The sequence below is a fragment of the Botryllus schlosseri genome, chromosome 12, assembly GCF_051294905.1.
Source record: "Botryllus schlosseri isolate E-star chromosome 12, Bs_hap1, whole genome shotgun sequence".
Lineage (NCBI taxonomy): Eukaryota > Metazoa > Chordata > Ascidiacea > Stolidobranchia > Styelidae > Botryllus > Botryllus schlosseri.
In genome coordinates, this window is record NC_137247.1 from 8,348,676 (window position 1) to 8,365,669 (window position 16,994).

A 16,994-nucleotide genomic window follows, 5' to 3' on the forward strand; every position below is an offset into this window, starting at 1 on the left:
TTTCATGCGTGAAAGTCATCACAAATACAGTGGCAATGGAAGTTCATACTTTTTCAAGGAAACGATGGCAGGATTCCAATGACTCGAATCGTGATATTTTGGTGACTCGACTTGGCTCAGATCAAAATATAAAAGCAGAATTGATATTTGACTCGGTTACAACCCTGAATGACGACCAAGAGCTAATCGATCACTAAGGTGACCAAACAATGAAGTTTATAGAACACATCCAAAGAATTGAAACTTCCAATGAATGAAGAAACTACTATGACCGGACAATTGAATTGATGCATTTAGTTCTTCAAAAAGTTGAAATCAAAATGATGATAGCAAATGTGACACCAAAAGTAAAAAAAAACAACTTTATGGAAACTATCATACGGGTACAAAATGATATTGGCTTGGTGTAAACTTACCGAAGGAGTGGATACATCATGATTCATGAATACTCAAAACAACAACAAACAACAATGATGACTTCCCTTCTTTGACAAGATGACTCAACCAAGATGAGTTTATGGACATCAACAATTATTACCGGATCACTCAACAAGGACTAGATTTGTACAGTGAAAGAAAAATGATTTATTCCTAACAGCTAACACAGCAAAAGTACCTACAGAAAAGAACAAATACCGGTATATTACAAATCACCACTTGTCCCAGAATTTACCTAACCAAGACAGCTGCATGTTTATGGTAAATTTTACAATGAATCCTTGCAATGGTACTGGTCATAAAACAGCTTAACCAGACAACCTCGTCTAAACGCCTAGCAGAATAGAAGAAGCTCTTGAACCTGACAATAAAATGAGGTAAGGGGTCAAAACTAGGCTCATAATAATTTTCAAAATCAAGTCATACACAGCGTCAAATTCAAATATTGTTGGCGCAACACTGTCCAAACGAAAATTTCGAACGCTAGTTTTAAGAGGAACTAAACATTATCCAAATCGCCTACTTCTGCCTACAACATACATTGCTGTCACAACTTAAAAATTATATAGTTAATAAAAACTCATTTTTCAGCATTCTTATAATAGCTTATGACTAGTCATGAAAATTTTCAAGTTGACAGAAATGAGAGGGATACTGTGATGATTTTCATTAGAAATGACTTTAAACTTGAGTGCCGTACACAAAATAGCTAAATTGTAACTTGAATGATATATTAGATCAACTTATACAAGATAGCTCATGTACAGACCTACCAAAAATTCTATCAATTTTACGATTGAATGAGCCGGAAAAGCTTGTTTTTTATCATGCGCTGGCTTGAAAAGCTGGATATTGAATTTAAAAGCTTGAAATTGTGATGTAGGCTACTCGGATATATTTCAAAATCAATTGATCCAAATTTCTGTCAAATCTAAAAACTGAAATAAACCATTAAATTGTTTTAGGGCTACTGACATGGAGTTAGCCTATTACTGAAAATGAATGAGATGCACCAATTGCACCAGTCACTGAAAATATATACTTCCTGTATACACTGTAGTAGTTTCTTGTGAACGTTATTGTAATTTTATAGCACTGAGAAGAAGGTGTTGAATATTATTCAAAAATATACTGGAAGTGACAATCATTCACGACAAAATTTTACGTTAGCGGATGCGATCGCGTCTCTCACACAAATCACCAATTTGATGATCGACAACCGTTTACGGTACCATATTTTACATGGGTACGTACATCTATTTTCACGGTTATTCGCAAAAAGATAACAATAAATTTCATAAATGTAGCAGGGGCCCCTCTCATAAAATATAAGTAAGCTCTTATAACGCATACAGAAATTTAATAATCGAAAACTGTTTACAGTACCATATTCTACATGGGTAGGCCTGCATGTATTTTCAGTTATTCGCAAAATGATAACCAAAAATTGCGTAAATGTAGGGTCCCCCCTCATAAATCGAAGTAATCTCGTACAACGCGTGCAGGATTTAATGATCAACAACTATTTACGGTACCATATTCTACATGTGTACATATATTTTCACGGTCATTCGCAAAATGATAACCAAAAATTGTGTAAATGTAGGAGGGCCCCACCTCCTGAAATCTAAGTAAGCTCGCACAACGCGTGCAGGATTCAATGATCGACAACCGTTTACGGTACCATATTCTACATGGGTACATATATTTTCACGGTTATTCGCAAAATGGATAACCCAAAATTGCGTAAATGTAGGAGGGGCCCTCATAAATCGAAGTGAGCTCGCACGATGAACGCGTGCCGAATTTTAATGATCGACAACTGTTTACAGTACCGTATTCCACATGAGTTGGTCTGCGCATATTTTCAGTTATTTTCAAAATGATAACCAAAAATCGCGTAAATGTAGAAGCCCCCCCTTATAAAATCAAAGTAAGCTCTTTTACCGCGCACAGAAATTTGATGATCGAAAACTGTTTACGGTACTACATGGGTAAGCCTACATGTGTTTCCACGGTTATTTGTAAAATGATAACTATAAATTGCGTAAATGATAGGGCCCCCATTAAATATAAAAGTAAGGTCTTTTAACCGGTGCAGAAATTTAATGATCGACCACTGTTTACGGCTGGCCTACCATATTCTACATGGGTAGGCCTGCATGTATTTTCACGGTTATTCGCAAAATGATAACCAAAAATCGCATAAATGTAGCAGGGTCTTCCCTCATAAAATCAAAGTAAGCTCTTTTAACGCGTACAGAAATTTGATGATCGACATCTGTTTACGGGACCATATTCTACATGGGTGCATGGATTTTCATGGTTATTCGAAAAATGATAACTAAAAAAATGAGAATTATGATTCACGCCTTTTTACGGTACTGTACCGTATTCTTCATGGATACAAGGATTTCCACGGTTATTTAGAAAATGGTAATAGTTGAAAAAAGCGCATAAACCGGAGAAATAGTTGGTAAAAAGCGCGTAAACCGGAGAAATGGTTGGTAAAAAGCGCGTAAACCGGAGAAATAGTTGGAAAAAGCGCGTAAACCAAGGAGGGGGGCCCTCCTCAACCAGGGGGGGCCCTGGGCGACCGCCCACCTCGCCCACCCCAAAAGCCACCACTGCATAAAATCATAGTTGACTACCAAATAGCGGCTACAATGTCGATCATTTTGACGCAAGGAGTTTACATAGTTCATGAATCAAAGACATCCAACATATTTGAATCCTTGCGCATTTCCATGACACTTGCGTTTTATATAAAACGTTTACAGCCCGAAAACGATAATATACTGTATTCGAAATACGGCTACGTTAACTACGGATTTCTGCGTAATTCTGACGATATCATTCTATGTGCTTTGTACAGGATTGACATCTAGCATAGGTAAATCTCCGATGACTTCTTCTACTACAAATTTCCGAAACGTTTACAACCAGAAATCAACAGTACACTATGCGATATTTAGCACTGAAGCAGGTGCGCGAGAAAGTAGCTTGCTAACCAATTTGTGGTTGCTATGCGTATCTAGTCACGTGATCGCAGTCCTGACATGAAAATATGATTTCATGGTGGTCACACGAGTCCTATGGAGAGTAGTGCTCTCCTTAATTTAGCATCCACCTAGGCCTAATGTCCGACGTAGCATGCAACATTAGGCTTACCTTACCTTACCTTACTTTTCCGAAATTTGAGACTTGCAAAACCGGAGAAGAATTCTCAAAAACCGGTGAATTTTTCCCACTTTGTGATCGGTTGACTAAAAAAAAAAGGTCATCTTTCCGCCCAGAGCTAAAATAACCGTTTTTCACTCCGAAATACCCGCCGGAGCGTCAGTTATGTGCTAATTTACGGCACATCACTCGCAATTTGCTCTAAATCTGACCTAAATTTTCAAAAAAGAGGACAAAAGGGCGTCCTCCGAGGACACTTTCAAAAAAGTCAAAAAAGATGACAAATCCTCTTAAAAGAGGACGTATGGTAAACCTATGCAACATGTAAAGTCGTTTTATTGGCTTGTTGTTTTTCATTCTTTTCCTTATATCATCCAAGGTTGTAATGACTCGACTCGACCCAAGTCAATTTTTGCATTGAATCGACTTATACTCGATTCAATCATGACTCTACGACCAGCGGTTGCCGAGATGGGCCATTTCCCCCCCCCCCCCACGCGCAGAAATTAGGGGGTTGCCGGCTGGAAAATAGGGGTAATTCCCTGAAGTCACTTTTTATTGAAGTTTTAGGTCATTTGTCAGGATTGAGGAAGCCCTTTTTTCGATTTAAAAAAAAAGTCATTTTCACTCCACCCTATTACACAGTCCTAAGTCTTCTAAATACGTTACGTCTACATTTAACCTAGGCATTGCTATGATTTCGGAAATTTGGTCCACACTACAGAACTTTGCACAACCCTAACTAAACGAATACTTGACGCAGGTAAACTTCTGTCACTTACAGCTAAGAGAACACACAGAGCGAAGTAAATTGTCACACTTGTCTGTGACATTCAGCTGTTGTTTAGCCCCCTCTCAGCTCTCAGAGCATTTGAAAAAATGATTTATTGCTGACCGATTGGCTCTATCAGATAGATTAAGATAGGACCTATCTCAATCAAGACTCAATGCAGTGGCTTCCGTTAGGATTGGAACAAGTTCTACTACACACGTCTGATATCCACTACCAAATGAACAGACACCCGAATATCATCAAAACCTGTTTCCTTAGCAAATAACTCTACATGAATATACACGGTACAAGTGTACATATTGACCAAGTCGATGACATAAAAGAATGAAACATCGTCTAAAAGCTACAAAGCTGCAACATGGGGTGCTTTCTTGAACAGGAGCCATATGATTCGTACTTTCTCTGCCCGCGGACTTGTCAGGCTGGAAACGACACCTCACCGTCACTCACTACAATGTATTTCAGCTTCTTGGCGATGTGCGCGACCCTGGAAATAATCCCTTCTTCATAACGCTAATGTCCAAGCGTGTGACACTGCTGTGTGCTGAGCACTAGGAGTGCAACTATGAACGTCATCTATCTCAGTGCTTCCCAACCAGCGGGTGGGTCCCAAAGCATTTCTAAATGTTGGTTGAGAGCTGTTTTGGCTGTTATGGAATATGGACAATCTTCTAATTGATATGATAGCAATTTTATCACTACAAATGAAAAAAATATTGGAATACTGACGATATTACATGTGATGGTTGGTCGAAAATAGGTGTACTTCAATCTTAGGCGTTTCCGATTAGGAAAATCAAGCTAATCGAACATGGACTTGATATGATAATATACAAGCTCGTAGTAATAGTATATTACGTGTCTATACATAATTTCTTATCTCATTAATTTTTTTTCATTCGTTTGTTCACATATCTTTGTGGGCCGCACAATGAATCTTGCATTAAAGCGTGTGGCGAACTGCAAAAGGTTAGGAAGCACTGATCTATGTGATTTGTTTTTGAAATGCTTTTTGATCTCCATTAGAACTTTTCAGATTGATAAGTTTGATGTTCGATCTTCAAAACATTGTGGTTTCTTCCATGCCGTCACCTGTAGTGAAAGAACAGGCGTTTGAATTTGTAGCGATAATGGTTTAAGATTTCACCGAGGTAATGCAGACCCCCGCACGGAAAATTCCAAGCTGCCCTATCCTTCCTAATACAACAGCACTAATGGCACAAAAAAAACAGTTCAATGTACGCACCGTATCTGTGGTTATTATTATTGCCAAAAAAGTGTAATAGCCAAGAAGTGGAAGTAGTCTAGAAACATAACGACTTCAGTAAATAGTGCCTGTTTCCAAATCTACTCGAGTATTTGGATAAGGTAGAAGCGGGGGAGAGGAGGCCAAGATGAGACACCGGGCAAAGAGAGACATGCAATTTTTCATAGAACAATTTTATAATGGACACATTCCTTCAACTATATTGTTCCCATAATGTCATTCTATAGTCCTGCCATATTAACAAGGCAAAAAGATTTGAAGTTGGGCAGAGAAATGCCAAACGTTATATTGTAATAGTCTGTGTAAGTTCTCAGCATTCATGTTTGTAAGGGCCTACCGATCATAATATATCATATAATAAAACGACATTACTGGAGCTGGTGGAGTTCATTATTAGCAGTGTAATCATGCACTTACCTATGTAAAGTAATATACATAATTTTTTTTATGAAAGTTTATGCAATAATTAAGGTGCGGGGGGTAAGATGAGACAAAATCAGGGGGGTAAGTTGAGACCAATGTTGCCTTTAAGCTGCGCGGGTGCCGTGCTGACAAAGTCGCCGCGCACAGGCAAACGTGTTGCGCGCACCAGCAATCCTAAGTGATGACCTTTTTAGTTTTTTTAGTTACGCAGTGTTGTCCAAGGGATCGTGCAGTGCAGTGCAGACTCGTGAAACACTAGAGGGAGTATTGGTTAAGACGTAGGTATCGGAGGACTTTTCCATTGAAAGCCTCGCAATATTCAAAATTTACTGTTCCCGACACACACATAGAAAATCCAGTATGTTGTTCAATATAACTCAAAATATTACAGATCACAGGCTTTCCATCGGTACCAAAATTAATCCTCAGAAGGCATTACTCTTTGAGTGACGTTGCATATTTGCCTCCTTTACCCTACTTCATTGCTGACCACCTTGGGGAACTACCAAGATAGAAAACTCTGCATTTATAACATCTTACATGAATTAATAACAGAGAGGTTCATTGGAAGGCAACGCACTTGAGCTAGTAGAGTTGCTATCCATCCATGAACACTTGGAAAAACAAAAAGCACTATATGTCCGAAAGCCTTTACAATTACACATGCATTTTTATATCCCGCATCAGTTTATGTTTGGGCAACACCGGTAGGAAAATAACTCACCTGTCGGTGACCTGATGGATGACTTCGATAACGAGTACGCCAAGCACCTATGGAGGAACGAGTATTCAACCTGTCCAAAATACATTGTTACAGTGGCCGGAACAAACTGACATACAGCCACAAAGTCGCACTTACCACTGTCTGCACCATACAAGGCCGATAATTCCTCAATTACGACACAACCCCACAAGGATCGACACGGTTCTCTTTGGACAAGGCGTTGACGATCATGTCATACGCAATAAAAACGGCAGACCTGCCTGACCCAGAGCTGAAATAGTAAGGAATCTCGTGGCAAATACGGATCTTGTCTTTGACGACAGCTGGAGGGCCACGGCTTTCATCCGCTAATTTAACACTGATTAATTAGCCAAAGGTGGTCAAATTAGACAGTAGCCAGCACTCAGCATCTTTACTCGTGTAGAAGTAATGAAGTATATGTCTGCGAAAATACCAGTAGAAGTAGCCATTCCAGAGATATGTCTAACTACTTAAGAAGAAGTAGAAAATGAGAGATCTGCTAAACGAGTAGTCAATCTAAGGTGGGGGGATGTCGAAGTTTCTAGGTGCATCGTTGTGGCAGTGTTGGGATCAAGTCACTACCTTCGAGTCACGAGTCATTTCGAGTCATTGCACATTTTAACTCGAGTCAAGTCAAGTCAATCGATTTTCGAAGGTGACTCGAGTCAAGTCAAGTCACTCAATTTTTGGAGGTTACTCGAGTCAAGTCACGAGTCAAGTCACAATTCAGGTCAAGTTGCCTTTTCCAAGTATGAAGCATGATTACGTCATTGCATTTTGCTAGCTGTCTAAAATACAGGTTGAGTGGTCATTGATTTCGAACAGGTGAACGAATATAGAGTTAAATATACACGCAAGAAGGTGCTGTATCGCTCACATATAGGCTACGTAGAACTGCTTAACTACGTAAGTAATTGCATAGCCTCAGTTTATAGTTACCATCCAAAATAGAGAATAGAGAAACGAATTGTTACGATGCAATACATTACCCATATACAAATTGATATGATATGATACAATTCGAGCCTGCGCCTGTTGGTGAGGACTATTTGTAAACCATATTCGAATTCAAATTCAGTATAACAAGGTAAGAACAGAGAAGAGAAATATACATTTTGCTATTAAATTATTTTATTATACTAGTTTACGACAAAGTCAGCTTTAAGCTTCGACTTTGTTTGCGGTCAATATATTTGTGAGAGTGAGAGAACAATGTAGGCTTAGTAAAACGCACGATCATTGAATGATTGGTCGCTATCTCGAGTTACAGCAGCGTTTCGTGAACAATCCGAACGTACGCGAGATACAGTGATTTTCATCGACACCGATTACTTGATGACTTGAAATTGAATTGTGAATTTTTCTCCGAGTCACGAGTCAATCCACATTTCTGATACGCCGAGTCAAGTCAAGTCATTTTGGCAAAGTGACTCGAGTCAAGTCAAGTCATACGAAAAAGGTGACTCGAGTCATCTCAACACTGCGTTGTGGTTAATGACACTAAAATAATTATACCGAAATCTGCCAAAAGGGGACGTACTTCAAAACCATAAGCCCTTGAGTAAGTACTCCAAGCCGACAAATTTTCCCAATCTACACAAAATCCGACGCGAAAGGGCCAAATAATTTTGCGTACACAAACACAACTACCAAATAGAAAGTGGGAGTATCAGGGTTGTAATCAAGTTACAAGGTTCTGAGTCACAAGTCAATCTCACATCCATAGTTTTCAGTCGAGTCATTTTCAATTCACCACAGAGTCAATTCCAAGTCCAAGTCAGTCAGTAGAGGGTTGAGTCCGAGTCATAGTCTCGTGACTCGAGTCCGAGTCCAAGTCATTGTGTGCACTATTCAGTTTTGAGTTCAATCCTGTTCAACCCACTTTTTTCAACTCTGCTTGGGTGATACAGAATGGCTCGCATTCATAATATCGTGATTTTCCGAAGTCTCAACAGTTTCTGGCCCTATTTGCCAAGTATCAGGACTGATAGACGAAATACCAATAATGTGGCGACGTAGGTATTCTTCGAAGAAGAAATGTCTGTTTTGGCCAACTTAGTCTCGAATCATACGCACATCCGCACAATGACTCAACTACAAGTCGAGTCAATACACAAATTGACTGAGTCAAGCAATTTTAATCATTTCAGAAAATGACTCGGTCATTACAACCCCGAAGTATCCTAAAAACATGAGCATCATCCAACAGAGTAGATATACCTTGTTACTGACCCCCTGGATCAGTGACAACTCTGAACCTTGGTCGCCTGATCGGTCTCTAACTTCAAATCACCTGCACATGACGACAACAGGCCTTCCCAGAGATGACTTCATACTTCTTCTTGTGGCTTGAAAGAACCTCGCGAACGGCCTCGGGTCATCCGGCACGCCACGAAGAGGCCACTGGGTGAACTGGTTCTGGGTGACTTGTCTGCGTTGCTCTCTCTGTATGAAAGTGAATGGTTGATGAAGATAAACGTTGCATAGATGCACCGCGGGTATGATTATCGACACTGCATACCAGGGCAGACGCTGACAGCTGGACAATTCTCCTTGCCTAATTTCGACTAATTAGAGGAAAATACGGGTAATATAATTATAATCCACCGTAATTTGTGAAATCTTTCCAGGCTCTAGTTTTAATCCTAATCTAGTGAACGAATACTGGTAGCTCTCTACTTTACCAGACCACGACCTGACATATCGATCTCACCTACCGCCACATGCCACCTCATTTTGTCGCTTGTCATTTATATTACGGTGCTTATTTTACTTTTCATTCAGTGTGCATTAGGGTTGTTCAGATTTGAAAAAATGTCAGGAAACTTCGAAGCTTGTGACTGTGACCAAAATGATGGTTTAGGACAGGGGTGGACCGTTCTGTGCGGCCCGCGAGAGTCTAAACAAACTTTTTAAAAATATTGATAAAATACATAATTAATGCAGGGAATTGATTAAACTTTTTCTTAGTATATTTCACCATGATAATTTTAAGACAATAGTTCTCAAACTGGGGTGTGCACGTCCCCTTTGCAGGTGTGATGTGAAGGCATCGTAAGGGGGTGCGAAGCTGGAGCTCAACTGAAAATTTTTTTCGCGTTCCGCGCGATTATCATCCACTTCATAATTATTGCTCGGTATTTAGTCTGAATTTCATAGTTAAAAATCTCCCTTTTACAGTCGTAACCTTCCGTGCCATCAAACTATCCGTTAGGTTTGCTAGCATCCTGATTACGTTCTGTGATATGACGACGATAAGGGGCCGCGAAATGTTTCCCCATCATAAAGGGGAAGTGTCTTAAAAAGTTTGAGAATCCCTGTTCCAAGGTAAATAACCCCTGTTCCAAGGTAAATACTTCCTATATTAATATCTGCTTAATTTCTGGCGCGACAGCCCGATCTCAAGGCCCACGCAGTTTGAAAGGTTTCAACGGCTAAACATCACAAAAATCCTAAACGAGATTGACATAATTTGGAAAACGAGTGTGATTTCAGATTGGCCACTCCAGTTCAATAATCTCAGTGATGTGCTTATAAAAAAACGATTCGCGTGTGTCTTAGGTAGATTCGTTCTCGGTATGCTAGAATTGGGGTATTTATATTATATCTACAGATAGCAGAATGCAGAAGTGTATTTGAAGCTAACATGGTTATGATGCTGTCAGCATTGTGTGTCTTGGGACTTGACCAAAAGTGGAATTAGTAAATCTATGAACAGATCGCTGCTCACAGATTTAAATTTCTATCCGGTTCTAAGAATCGGGACAACCGACCTTCATCTCTATAGTTTTGACAAATTGGTTATTGAGGTCGACCAGCCGATGAAATCTCGCCACTATGTTTCTGACGCGAGTACGATATCATCAAATCAATGTTTGGTTTGCTTTAAATAAGTACATATATCAACTCCGTTCTCACTATATTATCAAATACCGATATTGCGTTTCGGTTTATATTCCCAATTTTATAGCCTATAGTGCGGCCCGCGAATGGATTTAGATGTTGAATGCGGCCCGCGAGCTCAAAAGTTTGCCCACCCCTGGTTTAGAACATAAAAATACTTTTATGGGCAATTTTAGTCACCTTCATCGTGATCTTCTATCCCCGAAAACCCCCCAAAGATCCACGGGGCAATTCTCCTTACTACTTATATGTAATGTTGACCACAACACCGGTTTATAGCTTTTGTGACGTTATCAGTTGAAAACGGCCGTGTGGAGATAATATATTGCAATAAAATAGCCATGTTTTCAAAATTGTACTTGAATGCAGTCCTATAAAGTTCACTCTGCACAACTTGTCTATCATGCTCATGGGAATCATGTATTGGTTGCACCATTGACATCGGCTTGCTTTGGATCGTACATTGAAGAAGCGCCGAGGGTTGCCAGATTGGCCCTTTTTAGAGGCAGTTGGCCCCAAAAATAATAATTTGGCCCCTTGGCCCTCTATTTTCAATTTTTGGCCCTTTTTGGAAGCAGTTGAGACATACCGTCAAATTAAGTATCCAAATAAATCTATCTCGCAGTTTGAGCTGACAATGTTTATGCCAATGTCAAAGATTCGAGTGGAAACACTGTAGAAGATTTGGATTTGTTCTTGTAGAATGTAGACTGTATTGGAATTGTAAATACAGATTTGTGAACAGGTGGACGAAAAAGCATCGAACATGGCTGGAAGCTATGTAGCAGAAAAAGTTTGAAGAAGAGCACCCTTATAGAATAGAACTTAATGATTGATAGAAATTTCAAAGAAAAAAATTCAACATAGCCGTAGAGTTTTTTGGTGAAAAACCTAAAATTTAGGTATATAAGTTAGATAAGTTTCAAATGTAAAGAAAATATTCACTCAATTTTTAAGTAAAATTCATAAAATTAAATCACTCTATATTATTATAGCACAAAAAGTTTTATTTTACGATTTTATATTCGGTCGGAAACGGCTTGAAATAATGAAGCAGTTATTGTAGTTGGATCCAGTGTATAGTTGCAGGTAGTGGATTTGGTGTCCTACAACAGTATCAACAATATAGAACTGGAATTCCAGGTGTCTAGGGGTAATGTTGCAACGTTATTGAACAATTTGGCCCATTTTCCGGCGCTGTTTGGCCCTTTTTCGCAAAAGATGTCTGGCAACCCTAGCGCCGTTGGGTTGCAATTCGTGAACAAATGCTGATATTCCCAGCTAGTTTTCAGCCATAAGGTATTATTCAAAGGTATTTAATGCCAGTAATACTTTTCTCAACATCAAATCATCTGTAAAATACCGAGTTATCTTATTTTATGGTAGACTGCAATTTAGTTGCAGAAGAATGTCTGAAACAAAACGGATATGGGTTTTGCGGACCAACCATGAACAAGATTCAGGTCTGCCCACTATTTGGTCTGATATTCTGGTCACTATTCGGTCGGATATTTTTCTGAGTGTATTAGTCACTCCAAGTTACCGACTCTAGATAAGGTTCTACTACATCCGCCATATCTGAAAGAAAATTGCCCCGAAACTACCACAACGCAGGACTGTGTCCTGTTTACTGTTGAAGAGGTTGCCAACATATGGAATATGACAAGAATACCTATAAGGCAAGCGCTGAACATTGTGTTGATGCATTGTTTCAGGCATTTTTCTTCAACTAAATTGCAGTCTACCATAAGATAAGATAACCCGGTATTTTACAGATGATTTGAAGTTGAGAAAAGTATTACTGACATTACATACCTTTGAATATTACCTTATGGCTGAAAACTAGCTGGGAATATCAGTATTTGTTCGAAAATAGACACTTACGTGACCTTTGACACGAACCAATCAGGTTGCAGTAGGATGTAAACAAAGAATAAGCCCGGGCAAGCTTACTATGAGCTCTTATGGAAAAGGGTTGCAAAATATAGGTTTTTAGCAAAATTACATTGAATTGGGAATAGCTGGCTTTGGTGAATGGTAATAACGTAGAGCTAGTATGTATATGCAGTGTTATAACCTACAATAAGCATGAATGATGGCAAGCACGCATCAGCATGGTATGTCCAAATGAATGAATTTCTGACAACTTTTCGGATGAAGCAACTATTGCTGTATTATCCTTAGTCGTATACTATAGGATTGTCGTAGCGAATAGAATCTATTAGAGGAATATTGAGTCAGGATATGTGTGGTATCCATTATGTGGCGTTATATGCGTCCTATTTATGGAATCGACATTTGTATATAGTAGTCTACAGTCTGTATCATTATCTAGCAAATTACTGTTACACTGGACACTTGTCTGCATATTCAATGATCATATTAATATGATATATGTTAGGCAACATGATCTGTTCCTGGCTGAAATCGTCATTTTTTGTTCTAGCTCGTGTATTGTATCTACCAGGATAAATACTGTGCTAATAGCCTGCGTAACATGGAGATGGCTACCCAGACCGTTCCTGGTGTGCGCTTTTACCTTTCCCAGAGCCAATGACATGCATGGAAGAATGTAAAATCTGGATAAAGGCATGTGGACTTCCTTGTAGTCATCTGAATTCTCATTTTATTAAGAAAATGACATATCTATTATTGTACCAAAAATATTGAATCGTGACATAATCTAGAATCTAGATCAGTGGTTCCCAACATGGGCGATTTGGCGGTCTAGGGGGGCGAAAATGGACAAAGGGGGCGAAAATAGCGAAGGGGGCGATTCGGGGGGGGCGATGACTCGTCAAAACGGCTGATATTTTTTTTTTTTTCAATTTTTTTTTAGTCAACCCACGGAAATTTAGTTACAAAAGTGTGTCAAATTAGACAGCGAGCCGAAAATTTGACCCTTTTTTTTAGTCAACCCGCCGGTGATTACAGGTTTGTATGCCCAATTTTCGGTACACAAAATTTGGGGGGTGATGATCGGTATTGACCTTGAAAAGGGGGCGATAGGTCAAAAAGGTTGGGAACCACTGATCTAGATGAAACAATTTTGTATTTCAAAATGAGTCCAATCTGAAATGCAGTCACACTTGATGCCACAATCGACTTGGTGTGTCTCATTTTATTCCACTCCAGTTTTGTTGCTTGATGGTGTGTAATGTATTGAAATTGTTGAAAACAATATATTCAATAATGAGACGAATAGTTGAAATTGGTAGCGGTGATACGTTGTACGAGTCGACGAGTACGCCTTGATAGGTGCCTGCACAGCAGTATTGCTCTGTAAAATAAACATATTATATATTTTGTGCAGGCTTGATGGATATCTTTTATGAAGCTGCTGAAAGAGGAAGTCGATGGATAAAACGCAAGAAAATCAAATTTCTGGAAGAAGTATAGAAGCACAAAACAGTAAACTCGTCCAGGAAAATTACAAATTGGCGGACAATTATTGCTAGTGAAGTTCAGTTCTCAGAGGAGCATCATAATGTCAAAAGATGCGGAGAAGCTGAAATTTCATGCTAGACTACATTAAATTCTTTCTGAATTGCCCGACTTATCCTACTGACGTCAAATTTATAGTATTGCTGTAAGCATAGTATTCAACCATTGGGTCAGCCATATGTAACTGCTTCATTAAATCGCGATTTGGCCATGTAGATATGTGGTTCTTAAAAATGCACCATTTGCATTCATTCATGATTTCTCAAATCTAGAATGATTATTGACTGTCAATAAATCACATACAACTTTGAAAGGATTGATGGATTGTGGCACACTTACTTTTGTGCAGGAACTATTTACAGGGAGCATTTAAGATCGAAATATTAGTTAAATATGTGGATTCGACAAGAAATGTAAGAAAATGATGGAGTTCAGCTATGGTGAGCCAGGCAATGCTATCATGGCAGAAAAGGGATTCACCATTGAGTCTGAAATCAAGAAATTGAATCTAGATTTAAATATTCCTGCACGTGATTTACACACCTTCAAATGCCTGAGCCAGACTGTTCCACAACAAGAAAGATGGCGAGAGAACGTATTCATATTGAACAGCTGATCGGAAGAATCAAGGAGTATAAAATTTTGTCTGGTGTCATACTATGCAGCATTGTGTATCACAACTAACCAAATATATATGGACTAATTGCATACTCTAATTCAAGATTGAAAATTAAAAATGAATGACGCAACATATTCGGCAATTGTGCAAATTCAGTTCCATTGTCAATATCGTAATGCCTAATAGCATGCTACGGATCGTAATTGCGCGGTGCCATGGTCAGTCTGTACGAACAGTGCATGTCTAGATATTCCAGTGGTGTGCATTATTGAAGCTCATTCAGATGCCCAATTTGTTGAATGAACAATTCTCCAGATGAAAATGTTCTAGGATTATTTGTGTTTGATGGAATGTTATAAAACTGAAGACACCAGATACACCAAAATCTACCTTGTGGCAGGAGTTGATCGGTTGCGAGTACAGTGGAGAGATTGCTTGTCAATCACGATGGAGCTCATTGATGCTGATGCAAATCACAATGTAGACCTTTTAGCTTCAGGTGCTGGATTGTCTTAATCAATGCATATGCATGAGAGCATATATCAGAACCTAATATGAAAATAAATCAGGGTTAAAATATCTATTGAAGGAGTCTCTGAAAAAATGTCTTTTTCCTTACTTACCCTGTCTTACAAGTGCAAGACGAATCAATAATGGATTTTCCGAGAACGTGTATTTCCATTGAGTGTGTTATCTCACTTTTCCGCAAGTTGCCATAACATTGGCTGTTCACTAGAATATTGCTTCTAAAAAGAGTGGATTGTCTCCTCAATCTTTATCCCTAAATCGTGTGCATAGCGCTCCATGAAATACTTCGTAGCTTTCTCCGCGGTGTTAGAAGAAGATGCTGTTCCACTCAAATCCATAAATTCGATAGAATCTCCATAGCTTTCAAGTTTCATAATCAATACACAAAAATTGTGATGTGTGGCAGCAGCTATATTTTATAGTACATATATTTCTGAACATGAGATATGCTTGAAAATTTTGCTCGAGACCTGGAGCCTATGAAATCGTCAAAATATGCATTACCACAATCCTATAGTATAGCAGTGTTGGGATGACTCGAGTCATGACTTGACTCGAGTCAGACTCGAGTCAACTTTTTCGAATGACTTGACTTGACTCGAGTCACTTTGTAAAAATGACTTGACTTGACTTGACTCGGCGCTTCAAAAATGTGGATTGACTCGTGACTCGGAGCAAAATTTACGAGTCAATTTCGAGTCATCAAGTAAACGGTGTCGACTAAATCAATGTATTTTGTGCATGTTCGGATTATTCACGACACGCCGTTGTAACTTTTGAGAGCAACCAGTCATTCACTGATTGTACGTTACACTAATACTACATTGTTACATCACAAATACACTGACCGCATATGAAATGATCACAGCTTGCGTTGTCGTAGTAGCAGATTTATTTAACAGCAACGTATCGCTGTTTATTAGACGGCCCTGTCCTTACATTGCACGGCGCTCACCTTTACCAACCCTCTTGTATGATTTAAATCTAACAAATATATTTTATGCATTTATATCCTCACGGATGTGTATAGATGGCTAGTGTATTGTACGATATCAATTTCGTTCATCTTCTCCAGGCTTCGTATTCGATCCTCTATTTTGGCTGATAATAAGATAATGTAGCATGTAGCTCAGAGTTGTCAAACTCGACTGACGTCGCGGGTCGAATTCAAATATACAGATCACTCGCGGGCCACTCCAGTCAAATGATTCCAAATATTACAAACTAATAACTCAATATATGCACTTTTTCGCATTCTCGAAATTGGGTGTTAATGTCAGCGATTTTCTCCCGACAATAACTACAATCACAACTCCGCTGTCGGGTTGTTATATGTGGCCTATGAACATTAGGGCTCTTCAAAAATGACTTTTTTTCTCAAATCGTACTGGCTACTTGACAAAATTGTTAGGTTACCTAATTTAGGCCTACACACAAACTTTGGTTCAATTCCAGCCAGTAACCGCTTTGCTACAGGAGAAGTAAGTTTCTATTTATAATATAAAATTAAATAATAAAAAAATTTGAAAATTTTCTGTTCACTCCATGAAAGTGTTAGGGTGTTTATAGAAACGATGCTCACCAAATTTGGTTCAATTCCAATCAGTGGAAGCGGAGTTATTGCCGTCAAAAAATTTGGATTTGAATAAAATAG

At 38.9% G+C, this 16,994-nt stretch overlaps 2 long non-coding RNA genes across 2 annotated transcripts; both read right to left on the reverse strand.

Annotated features, from left to right (window-relative positions):
- Positions 1-5,407: 5,407 nt before the first annotated feature.
- LOC145452519 (uncharacterized) lies at positions 5,408-9,310 on the reverse strand. The gene is made up of 4 exons (XR_013919411.1): positions 9,140-9,310; positions 6,961-7,096; positions 6,826-6,895; positions 5,408-5,503 (listed from the first exon to the last, which is right to left on the reverse strand). It is a non-coding gene; the product is annotated as an uncharacterized LOC145452519 (long non-coding RNA).
- A 4,554-nt stretch (positions 9,311-13,864) lies between these two features.
- Positions 13,865-15,854, reverse strand: LOC145452630 (uncharacterized). Its single transcript, XR_013919454.1, has 3 exons — positions 15,436-15,854; positions 15,203-15,361; positions 13,865-14,029 (listed from the first exon to the last, which is right to left on the reverse strand). It is a non-coding gene; the product is annotated as an uncharacterized LOC145452630 (long non-coding RNA).
- Positions 15,855-16,994: the final 1,140 nt, after the last annotated feature.